We start from the raw sequence: 10,013 nt of genomic DNA on the forward strand, positions 1-10,013 counted from the left end.
AGGGAGCATTATGCAAAGTGAGATAAGTCACAGAAAGATAAATACTTCATAATCTCACTTACATGTGGAATAAGTCTAAAAACACCAAGCTCAGAAATAGAAAGTGGAATGATGGTTACCAGGGATGGAGGGTGGGGGACAGGACAGATGTTGTTTAAGGGTAAAACCTTGCAACAAGTAGTAAATAAGCATTAGAGATCTAATGCTCAGGACAACGAAAATGGAATTTAATCATTCCAACCACTAAAACTCAATAATTATGTAATGTGATAAAGGTGCTAATTACCTTACAATGGCAATCATATAGCAATATATAAATGTATCAAATTAATAGGTTGTACACCTTAAATTTACACAATGTTATGTCAAATGTATTTTAATTAAAATAAAGATGTAACTCTCATTTGTCTCAGTTATTCACTTTTCCCTACATTCATGCCCCTTAACATGTAACTTTGCAGCTGTTTTAGGGTTTGGGGTGTTTTGTTTTGTTTTTTGCTTTTTTAAAAAATATATAGTCTTAGATGTCTTAAATTAGCAATAATAAAAGTGAGCCTTTATCAATCATATAGCAATATATAAATGTATCAAATTAATAGGTTGTACACCTTAAATTTACACAATGTTATGTCAAATGTATTTTAATTAAAATAAAGATGTGAGTAACTCTCATTTGTCTCAGTTATTCGCTTTTCCCTACATTCGTGCCCCTTAACATGTAACTTTGCAGCTGTTTTAGGGTTTGGGGTGTTTTGTTTTGTTTTTTGCTTTTTTAAAAAATATATAGTCTTAGATGTCTTAAATTAGCAATAATAAAAGTGAGCCTTTATAAAGTGTTTACTATATGGATCAGGCATTCATTTGACTAGCTTTTCTCACAGGATTTGCTGGGAGAATTAAGTGTAGAGATTTTACATCACAAAAGCAGGATACTGTGTGAGGTATTCAATATCCTACATGTGGTTTATGTAGTTAGGTCCCCCCAACACTGTTGTTTTCCTTTCTGTGATAACAGAGAAAATGTGGATGGCACATTTTAAGAGTGACATGTGTAAACGAGAGTACTTCCTGAGGAAGTGACGGGAGGGCAGCGAGTCTGGGAATCGAGGCCTGTAAGGACCAGTTAAAGGAAGTGAGGGTGTTTACATGAGAAGGAGAAGGTCTCAAGGAAACACAAGAACTGCTTTCAAATCTCCAAAGAGATAGTGTGTGGAAAAGGGATTACACGCAGCCTGAGTAGTTCAAGAGGACGAATTATAACCAATAAATGAAATTCATATGATGGAAGATTTCGGATTAAAAAAGGGAAATTTGTCCACGATTCGAGCTGTATAACACAGTGGGCAGCTGCCCTGTGAACCAGTGGGCTCCTGCTGTTGGACCCCCATTAACATCAGAGCTTTAGGGAAGTGGTTCCTCAATGAAGTGAAAATTATACCAGATAATATTGAAAGACTACTCCAAATCTAAGATGGTATTATGACATCTCCAAAATCACAATCACTTTGATTCGCTGTACTTACTAATAAATATTGAAATATTTACTTTATATATAAGTCTCAGAAATTCACCTGTGATGAGGTCAGTCTGCATATAAGTGATATTTATGAATTTCAAATACACAATAGACTGAGTGAAGATGAGAGGCTATTATTGAATTAATGATTCATCTTTGGGGAAAGAATGGGCCTTTTTAAAGAAATATTAGAATAATAGTCAATGAAATATGACTTGTTTACCATAGGCTGGTAAAATAAATGTGGATTTCTCACATAATATTTATTTCTTCTGCATTTCTAATATGTTTAAAATCACTCTACCCATTTCTGACTCTCAGTTCTATCCTCTAGTGGGGATTTAAAAGACCTCAGAAAGGAAGTACTTTAAAGAAAGGGGCATTGCTTAGGCAAGAAGAGGAAACCTGGGCAGGACTCTGAATCACTCCAGAGTATGAAGCCAATCCTGCTTCAGGCCCAAAGCATAGGGTCTGCCCCCAACATCCATGCTCCCCAGGGAGGTAGAGGTGACGTGCACGGAGTAAGGAAGAAAAGCTCAGAGTACTTAAATGTGCTAAGACAGCGGTTCTCAACCTGTGGGTCGCGACCCCTTTGGGGGTCGAACGACCCTTTCACAGGGGTCGCCTAAGACCCTCGGAAAACACATATATAATTACATATTGTTTTTGTGATTAATCACTATGCTTTAATTATGTTCAATTTGTAACAATGAAAATACATCCTGCATATCAGATATTTACATTACGACTCATAACAGTAGCAAAATTACAGTTATGAAGTAGCAATGAAAATAATTTTATGATTGGGGGTCACCACAACATGAGGAACTGTATTAAAGGGTCGCGGCATTAGGAAGGTTGAGAACCACTGTGCTAAGAAGAGTCGTGTGAGTGTGTGTGTGTGTGTGTGTGTGTTAGCGGCAGTTTGAGTATATGGTTTAGCTTAGTTCATTAGAATGGCTTTCAGGACAGGTGAGGTGGGTGCAGCTGAAAGAGCATGAGGAGGTTCCAGGTAGTGCTGGCACAGTTCTGGACCTTGATTAGGTGCTGGCCATCCAAATCTGCACATGTGATAAAACTGAATCTCTCTCTCTCTCTCTCTCTCTCTCTCTCTCACACACACACACACACACACACACACACACACGGATGTAAAAACTGGTGAAATCTGAATAAAATCTGTAGCCTAGTTAACAGTTTTATCCCAATGTCATGTGCCTGACATTTTATTTTGGTATTATACTCAAGTTGTGCAGGATGATTCCATGAGGGGACGGTGGGGGTAAGTTAGAGGGAGTTCTGTACTATTTTTGCAGCTTATTGTGAGCCTATAATTATTTCAAAATAAAAAAGTACAAAACAAAAGGAAGGAGGAGAAGGTAAAGGAAGAGGAAGAGGAGGAGGGTGGCCTTTCAGTCACTTGCCTCGAAGCTGTGGAAGAAGAGGGAACTATGGAGGGGGACAGAAGGAAAACCTCATAAGAAATGGGTTACCTGTTTCCTGGGTCGCCTGGTTGCAATAAGTCCCTGACAGATTTCCTGTTTCAGTCTTGCCTCCCTCAACTCCACCTTCCTTTTGGCCACCAGATGGACCTTGTAAAAAATCTGACCAAGTGTCTCTCAAGCTTGCTCATTAACAGAGCACCTTTTCCCCACTGGTCTCCCCACCCCAGGAACTTGATTGCCCGAGGCTGCCTGTGCACAGCTTTACCTCCTCTCAATGGGCTCATGTTGATGCCACTGACTGGTATATCTTTTCCCTTTTCCTTCACTAACTCTTCCTCCTTGTACAAGTGATCAACTAAGTAACCCTGACTCTCAGGTACACATCCTCTCCTGTTCCAGGACTGAGCTAAGTCTTTCTACTGGCACACTGCTTGCTTCTGTCCAGGAGGATTTAGTTTTGTCTGGGCACCACCCACTCAGAATAGGTGGGATGGAGGCTGAGCACAAGCATCAGGTTTGGTAGAACCAAACATCTGAGGGAATTAGAGCATCCCTTCTTTCTATGCCCCCCTCAATTCGCCACATTGTTTTGAAATGATATGTTCATGTTGACCTCCCCCTAGACTGAGAGTTCTTCAAAGCAGAAATGGTCTTTCTTCTCTGGACCCTTGGCACCTAGCAGAGTGCCCACCACACAGGGTTGTTATGGCACAAATCTATGTTCTGCTTACCTGACCTAGAGGACAGACTTCCTGGCCACAATGTTTATGAACAAAAACCTGGAAACAGAATGAGTATTCCTTTCCCAAGATTATTTAAAAAAAAAGTGGACAGTCCTAACTGGTTTCACTCAGTGGCTAGAGCATCAGCCCAAAGACTGAAGGGTCTTAGGTTTGATTCCTGGTCAAGGGCACATACTAGTACTTCAGTTGCAGGTTCAATCCCTGGCTCCAGTGGGGGTGTGAGCGGGAGGCAACCAATCAATGTGTCTATCTCATATTGATGTCTCTCTCTCTCTCTCTCTCTCTCCTTCTCCCCCCTCCTCTCTTGACCCCCTCCCCCTCCCTTCCCCTTTCTCTGAAAATCAATGGAAAAATATCCTCATACCTTGGGTGAGGATTAAATAAATAAAAATTAAAAGGTGGACAGAGAAATCATTGCACCGAAAGTTGGTGGGGACCAAAGGGAGCATTAGCACTCAAGTTCAATCAGAGGGAGGCTGTGGAGGCTGCAGCCCAGAGCCAATGGCTTGGTTCCTGGTCAGGATGGGAGAGGTGGTCAGCATAGGGCACTGACCAGCCAAGGACAGGGCTCCTCAAAGATCCGAGAACCTGACCAGAGTGTGGTTTTTCTGAACACACAAGGAGAAGTGTCTTCTATAACATAGAGAACTTCATCAAATCGCTCGGGCTGCCCCTTCTGCTCAAAGGCTGCCCTAGGCATTCATTGAGACCTGACTATTTTGGATGTACAATTATATTCCGGAAAGGAGAGCTCTCAATCAGCAGATATGGGTCTCCTTGTCTCCTCCCCCTGCCATCCCCTAGACCTTTAGGATGCCACCTCTGAGCAGGTGCATCCACCCATTGTGTGAGATGGAAAGCAGTGGGAATGGGGAAGGATGCTCATGTGAACAGAGTACCTATTTTGTGCCAGACACTTCTCATGGACTATCTCATTTGGAACAGGAATGAAAAGCTTCCTTGTCAAGTGAGAGAGATAACTCTCTAAAGATCTGTTTGAGTTCCATTTTGATACTTTCTCTTTCTCATGGTCCATTATTTTTTAAGTATAAGGAGGCCCCATGGAAAAGTAACTCTGACAAGTACCATTGCCTTTAGCTTAGAATCAGAGGAAGTTGGGGGTTTTGCACCTCTCATGGAACTTCTGAATGCCAATCTCACCCCAAATCAAAGAGGCGTTGCCCTGACATCTTCAGTTGTAGGAGTTGGGCAGTCGGGGTGTGCCTTAGTACAGGTCTGCTTTTCAAAGATACTGTATTTACATTCCAAGGTAATTGATGGGCAGCATCTGGAAATTAGTCAGGAAAAATGTTATTTTTTATAAATGCCAACCTCCTAACAAAACAGAACTCCCTTTTCCTATTACTTCTCTCAACAGCTAAAGAAGAAAAGGAATGGACAGTGGGGGAAGGCAGGGAGAAGCATACCAGATTATTTTCCAATTGAGCTGTGTGCAGTAAGTGGAATAATAGTAGTAAGGGCAAGAGCACTTAAATAAGAGAAGCTGATGAAAAGGCTCTTTTGGCTCAATCTGTGATTCTGGAACTAAATTAAAAAATAGTTGCCCTAATAAAGACTCTGGAAGACCACTGTGTAAAAGTTCTATTGCCAGACAATATCTTATGCTAAAGTCAGTGGAGATTGTCTGAAGAGCAGTTCAGAGGTCAGCCTCCCACAGGAAGAGGAAAGAAAGATGGAAGACGTAGAGAAGTAGCTCTGGAGATGGGGCTTGAGGTATACCTGAGGTTTACTGCCCTCAGAGAAACCAGAGGTCCTTTGTGTGGGTCTCCTCAGAGGCTCACTGGCTCAGAGAATATTAGACCTTAATGATTCCAGCCCTTTTATTTTATAAACTAGAGGCCTGGTGCACAAAATTCATGCACAGAGGGGGGGGGGTGTCCCTTAGCCCGGCCTGCGCCCTTTCGCAATCCGGGACCCCTGGGGGGATGTCCAACTGCTGGTGTAGGCCCGATCCCACATGGGTAGAGCCTAAACTGGCAGTTGGACATCCCTCTCGCAATCCGGGACTGCTGGCTCCTAACCGCTCACCTGCCTGCCTGACTGATCACCCCTACTCACTCTGCCTGCTTGCCTGATTGCTCCTAACCACTTGCCTGCCTGCCTGATGCCCCTAACTGCTTGCCTGCCTACCTGATACCCCCTAACTGCTTGCCTGCCTGCCTGATTACCCCTAATCACTCACCTGCCTATCTGATTGCCCCTAACTGCCTCTGCCTACCTGCCTCATCACCCCTAACCACTCAACTGCCTGCCTGATTGCCCCTAACCGCCTCTGCCTTGGCCCCCATTGCCACGGCTTCGTCGGGAAAGACATTCAAAATGACGTCCGGAAGGTCATTCAGCTGTCTGGTCTAATTAATATATTATGCTTTTATTATTATAGATGAGGACACTGAGGCTGTGTCCAAAGGTTCAAGACAACCTGCCAGCTGCCACCTGGTGTGTATATGGGGGAGGGGGAGCATTTCCCCAAATGTAAAGCATCAATTTTGGCTAACCAATTTTCCTGATCCTGAGCACAAAGGCTGCCATGGGCTTTTCCCTCATACAAGAGGCCTGTCCCATCTATTGTCAAAAATATCTCAAGCAGCCCTGGCTGGTATGGCTCAGTTAGTTGAGCATCATTCCATGTATGGAGAGGTCACTGGTTTGATTCCTGAGGTCACTGGTCAGGGTACATGCCCAGGTTATAGGCTCAATCCCCAGTAGGGGGTGTGCAGGAGGCAGTTGATTAATGTTCCTCTTTCATCAATGTTTTTCTCTCTCTCTCTCACTTCGTCTTTCTCTAAAAATAAAAACCTTTTTAAAAAAAATTAAAAAGGCCTAGCTGGTTTGGCTCAGTGGATAGAGTGTCAGCCTACGAACTGAAGGGTCCTGGGTTGGAGTCCGGTCAAGGGCACATAGCTCGGTTGTAGTCTCCTCCTTGCCACGGGCCCTGATCAGGGTGCATGCAGGAGGCAACCAATTGATGTGTTTCTCTCACATTGATGTTTCTCTGTTTCCTTCTCTCTTCACTATCTCTAAAAATCAATGGAAAAATATCCTAGAGTGAGGATTAACAAACAAAAACATAATAAATAAATAAATAATATGTTTTTTAAAAAGTATCCCAAATAACCAGAAAGAGATATTGAGAAAAACACTCAATCTTGACTTATATTTCTTTTGGCAAAATTAAAATAAATAAATAAATAAGCCAGGGTGTTAGTGACTAATGTATAAACTTAGTGACACAACTGTATAAAGTATTTGTAGAGAGCCATTAACAGAACCATTTGGAAAGTTTTGTATTGTTTTCCTAAAGGCCCACATGCTGCCTGGAGCCCACTGTGAGCTTGAAAGACTTTGCCCTGACACTTTCCACTTCCTGCTCATCCTCCTGTTACCAGGATGTGAAGGGGGTGCGGAGGATGAGAGAAACTTCCTGCCACTGCATTGCTAAGGCTGGGCTGACCCAGGCTGGAGGAGGCTCTGTCCAGTGGAGCCCGGGAGGAGGAAATCTTGTTTCCTCTCAAATCACCCAAGAGGTGGTAGAGAGGGATGTGTAGGAAGTCAGTTAATTGTTGCTGAAGTCACAGTCTGTTTCTTAAACATGAAGATCAGCACTCCGAATACCTCAGAGCTGAGAGAGAGGAGGGAATTGAAGGAAAGGTTTCTTCAAATACTTGGAAAAGGGGCTGCATTAGCCCAAGAAGGTCACATGACACTTTCAGCCATGAAGTCCAGAACTCAGGCACCCTGGTGCCTCGCTCTCCCATAACCAAAGGCTGATGGTGCCCCACTTAGCTTTATGCACTGCCAAAAACAAGCAGGGGGTGAGGTGGGGGGAACGCTGCTCCTGGTTCAGACAGGACCATTCACTATGGTTGGGAGGGGACCCAGGGAAGGAAGGCATTTGGGAGCCATTGTTAGCTGGAGAAAAAAACACTCACACTGTAAACATGGATAAATGGTCTGGGTAGCTTAGTTGCCCAAGATCCTGTTGCGAACTTTTACTCATTACTCTTGTTATTGTTATTATCGGAGACATTCCCTCCTACACATCCTTCCTTGCTCCTGGCAGGAGACATGTCTGGATAAAAAGCAAAGAATATTCACTCTCCCCTTCCAATTATGAAGGATGGGGCTGGTTGGGGTGAGGGGGAAGGTCCACTGTCAGAGCAGTTCTTCTCCATTAGTTAGGAATGGGCTTTTTATAGGCATGACCCAAGCAGAGTAACTTCATCCAAACAGTGCCTTCTGCAAAGGAGACACAAGCCTCATGACTTAGGAATCTATGAAGAGAAACTTAGGAATACCTTTCAGAAAGGGGGCATGGACAACACGCTTTCTCTCCAACACACAGAGACAGGATACCATACACGACCAGGACTGAATATTCTCAGGCAGGAATTTACATTAAAGAAGTCTTAATATAATATCAATAATATTATAAATATCAATAAAGAAGTCTTCATATAAATCTGAAATAAGGCTGCATTATTTTCCATTAAATCAGGGCTTAGTCCAACCTGATTTTGCCAGCAAGGAATCCCTGAGGTTGAACATGGAAGTTCATCCCTCAAGGCCCAGATCCAAATGCCACATCCTCCTCAAGCCCTCCCTGGATTCCCCAATCAAAATAATCATCCTACAAAGAGCTATGCCTGGCCCAAAATAAGCACTAGATTAATGTTCACTTAACGGCTTATTAAATCAATAAATCAGTGAATGAATGAAAGATGTGAGAATCGTGAACAAGTTTTTCAAGGTGAAAACACAGCCTTTATTCTATAAGCACTTTGGAAATATTTATCCACTTCTGGGAGTATGAACTAAGGAAATAATCGTTTTGGAGGCATACAGTAACTCACTTCCTAAAGACTGAAAATTTTAAAAATACAAATTGTACTCTGAGATTTAAATTCAAAAATCCCACCCAAAACAAGAAAAGGAATACTTGCAACTTATTCTTCAAGTATTGGTAGAGATGAATGCATTCACCCCTGAAACCCAAGGTCTTGGTGAGAAATAGGACACAATATTTCTAATCTAGATTTTTTGAGGTGAGGGCAAGAGCTAAGATGTTCGAAAAATACTTTTTCACCTCATATGCAAGAGAAAAGAATTTGGGGCGTTTTGAGATTTTCCAGGGCCCTCCTACCTCACCCCATCTCCTCCCATTGAGGCCCCTGTTTTCATTATCCGGACTATTCCTCATCACTGGTTCCCCCTTTTAATGAATTAGTGGTGAGGGTTTGGAGAGCTGCCTTCCTTTGCTCTGACCCACCTCCTTTTCTGGTGCCAACTCCCATTTGGAGGAGAGCTGAAGGAATTGTTTGTGCAGGGAGTGGCTGGCCTTCCCTTTCAGTCCCTGCAGCCACCCCCTCCTCCTCTGAGCTTTGCCACCTAATTCCCAGCAGCTGGTTTTGTTGCCGCAATAAGTGGGAAGTCTTTCTTAATGTGGTACAGAGGTGTCTGTAGGCAGGCAACCATGGGACACCGCTGGCCACAGCTGGCTAAATGTGGTTTTAGAGACTTGTTTGTGCTCCTGTGTGACTAATACTTACCTACCGGCTGGCTGGCATGAGAGTCCTCTCCTACTCATCTGGCACTTGGAATACAATTGACCTGCTTCCCAGACACTGCCAAACCCACTCAGAGGGAAGGCAGAGAGGCTGGGTTTTGGTGGGACTGAACAGCAGGGCCCCGAGAAGCCCCTGGGATTCAGGAACATCGGGGCATGTTCTTCTCTTGAGGGTTTACGCCCTGCCAGCTGATTGGAATAATGTATGGGTGGTCCTAGCAAATAGTAGGGAATAAATAGGAAGGCCTTTAACTTCTCCATCGAACAAGTCTTTGTCTATTTACAAAATAATTTTATGTTTAGAAAAAGAAAGCTAGATTTAAATTAGTCAAGAACTTAAAGTAATAGGCAGCATATGACAGGCTTCAGGGTTGAAAGAATTAGTAAATAAACAAAGGAGTGAGTAAAGGAATGAATGGACTGATAAGGAAATGTGGAAGAACAGGAGAGGTATCTGTTGGGTATTCTAGGAATTTACCCAACAGATACCCTTCGTATATGTAAAATGGCTAATAAACAGATTAAATACATTACCGTACATTCGTGTTATGGACTACAATACTATCTACACTAATAAAAGAGAAACATGGTAATTAGTGTACGACCGCTACCCTTTTCATTGGCTAATCAGTGAGTATATGCAAATTAACTGTCAGCCAAGATGGCGGCCGGCAGCCAGGCACTGAAGTGAACATGAGGCTTTGCTTGCTGCAGACTCCAAC

This window comes from Myotis brandtii, unplaced genomic scaffold, assembly GCF_000412655.1.
Source record: "Myotis brandtii unplaced genomic scaffold, ASM41265v1 scaffold154, whole genome shotgun sequence".
Taxonomy (NCBI): domain Eukaryota; kingdom Metazoa; phylum Chordata; class Mammalia; order Chiroptera; family Vespertilionidae; genus Myotis; species Myotis brandtii.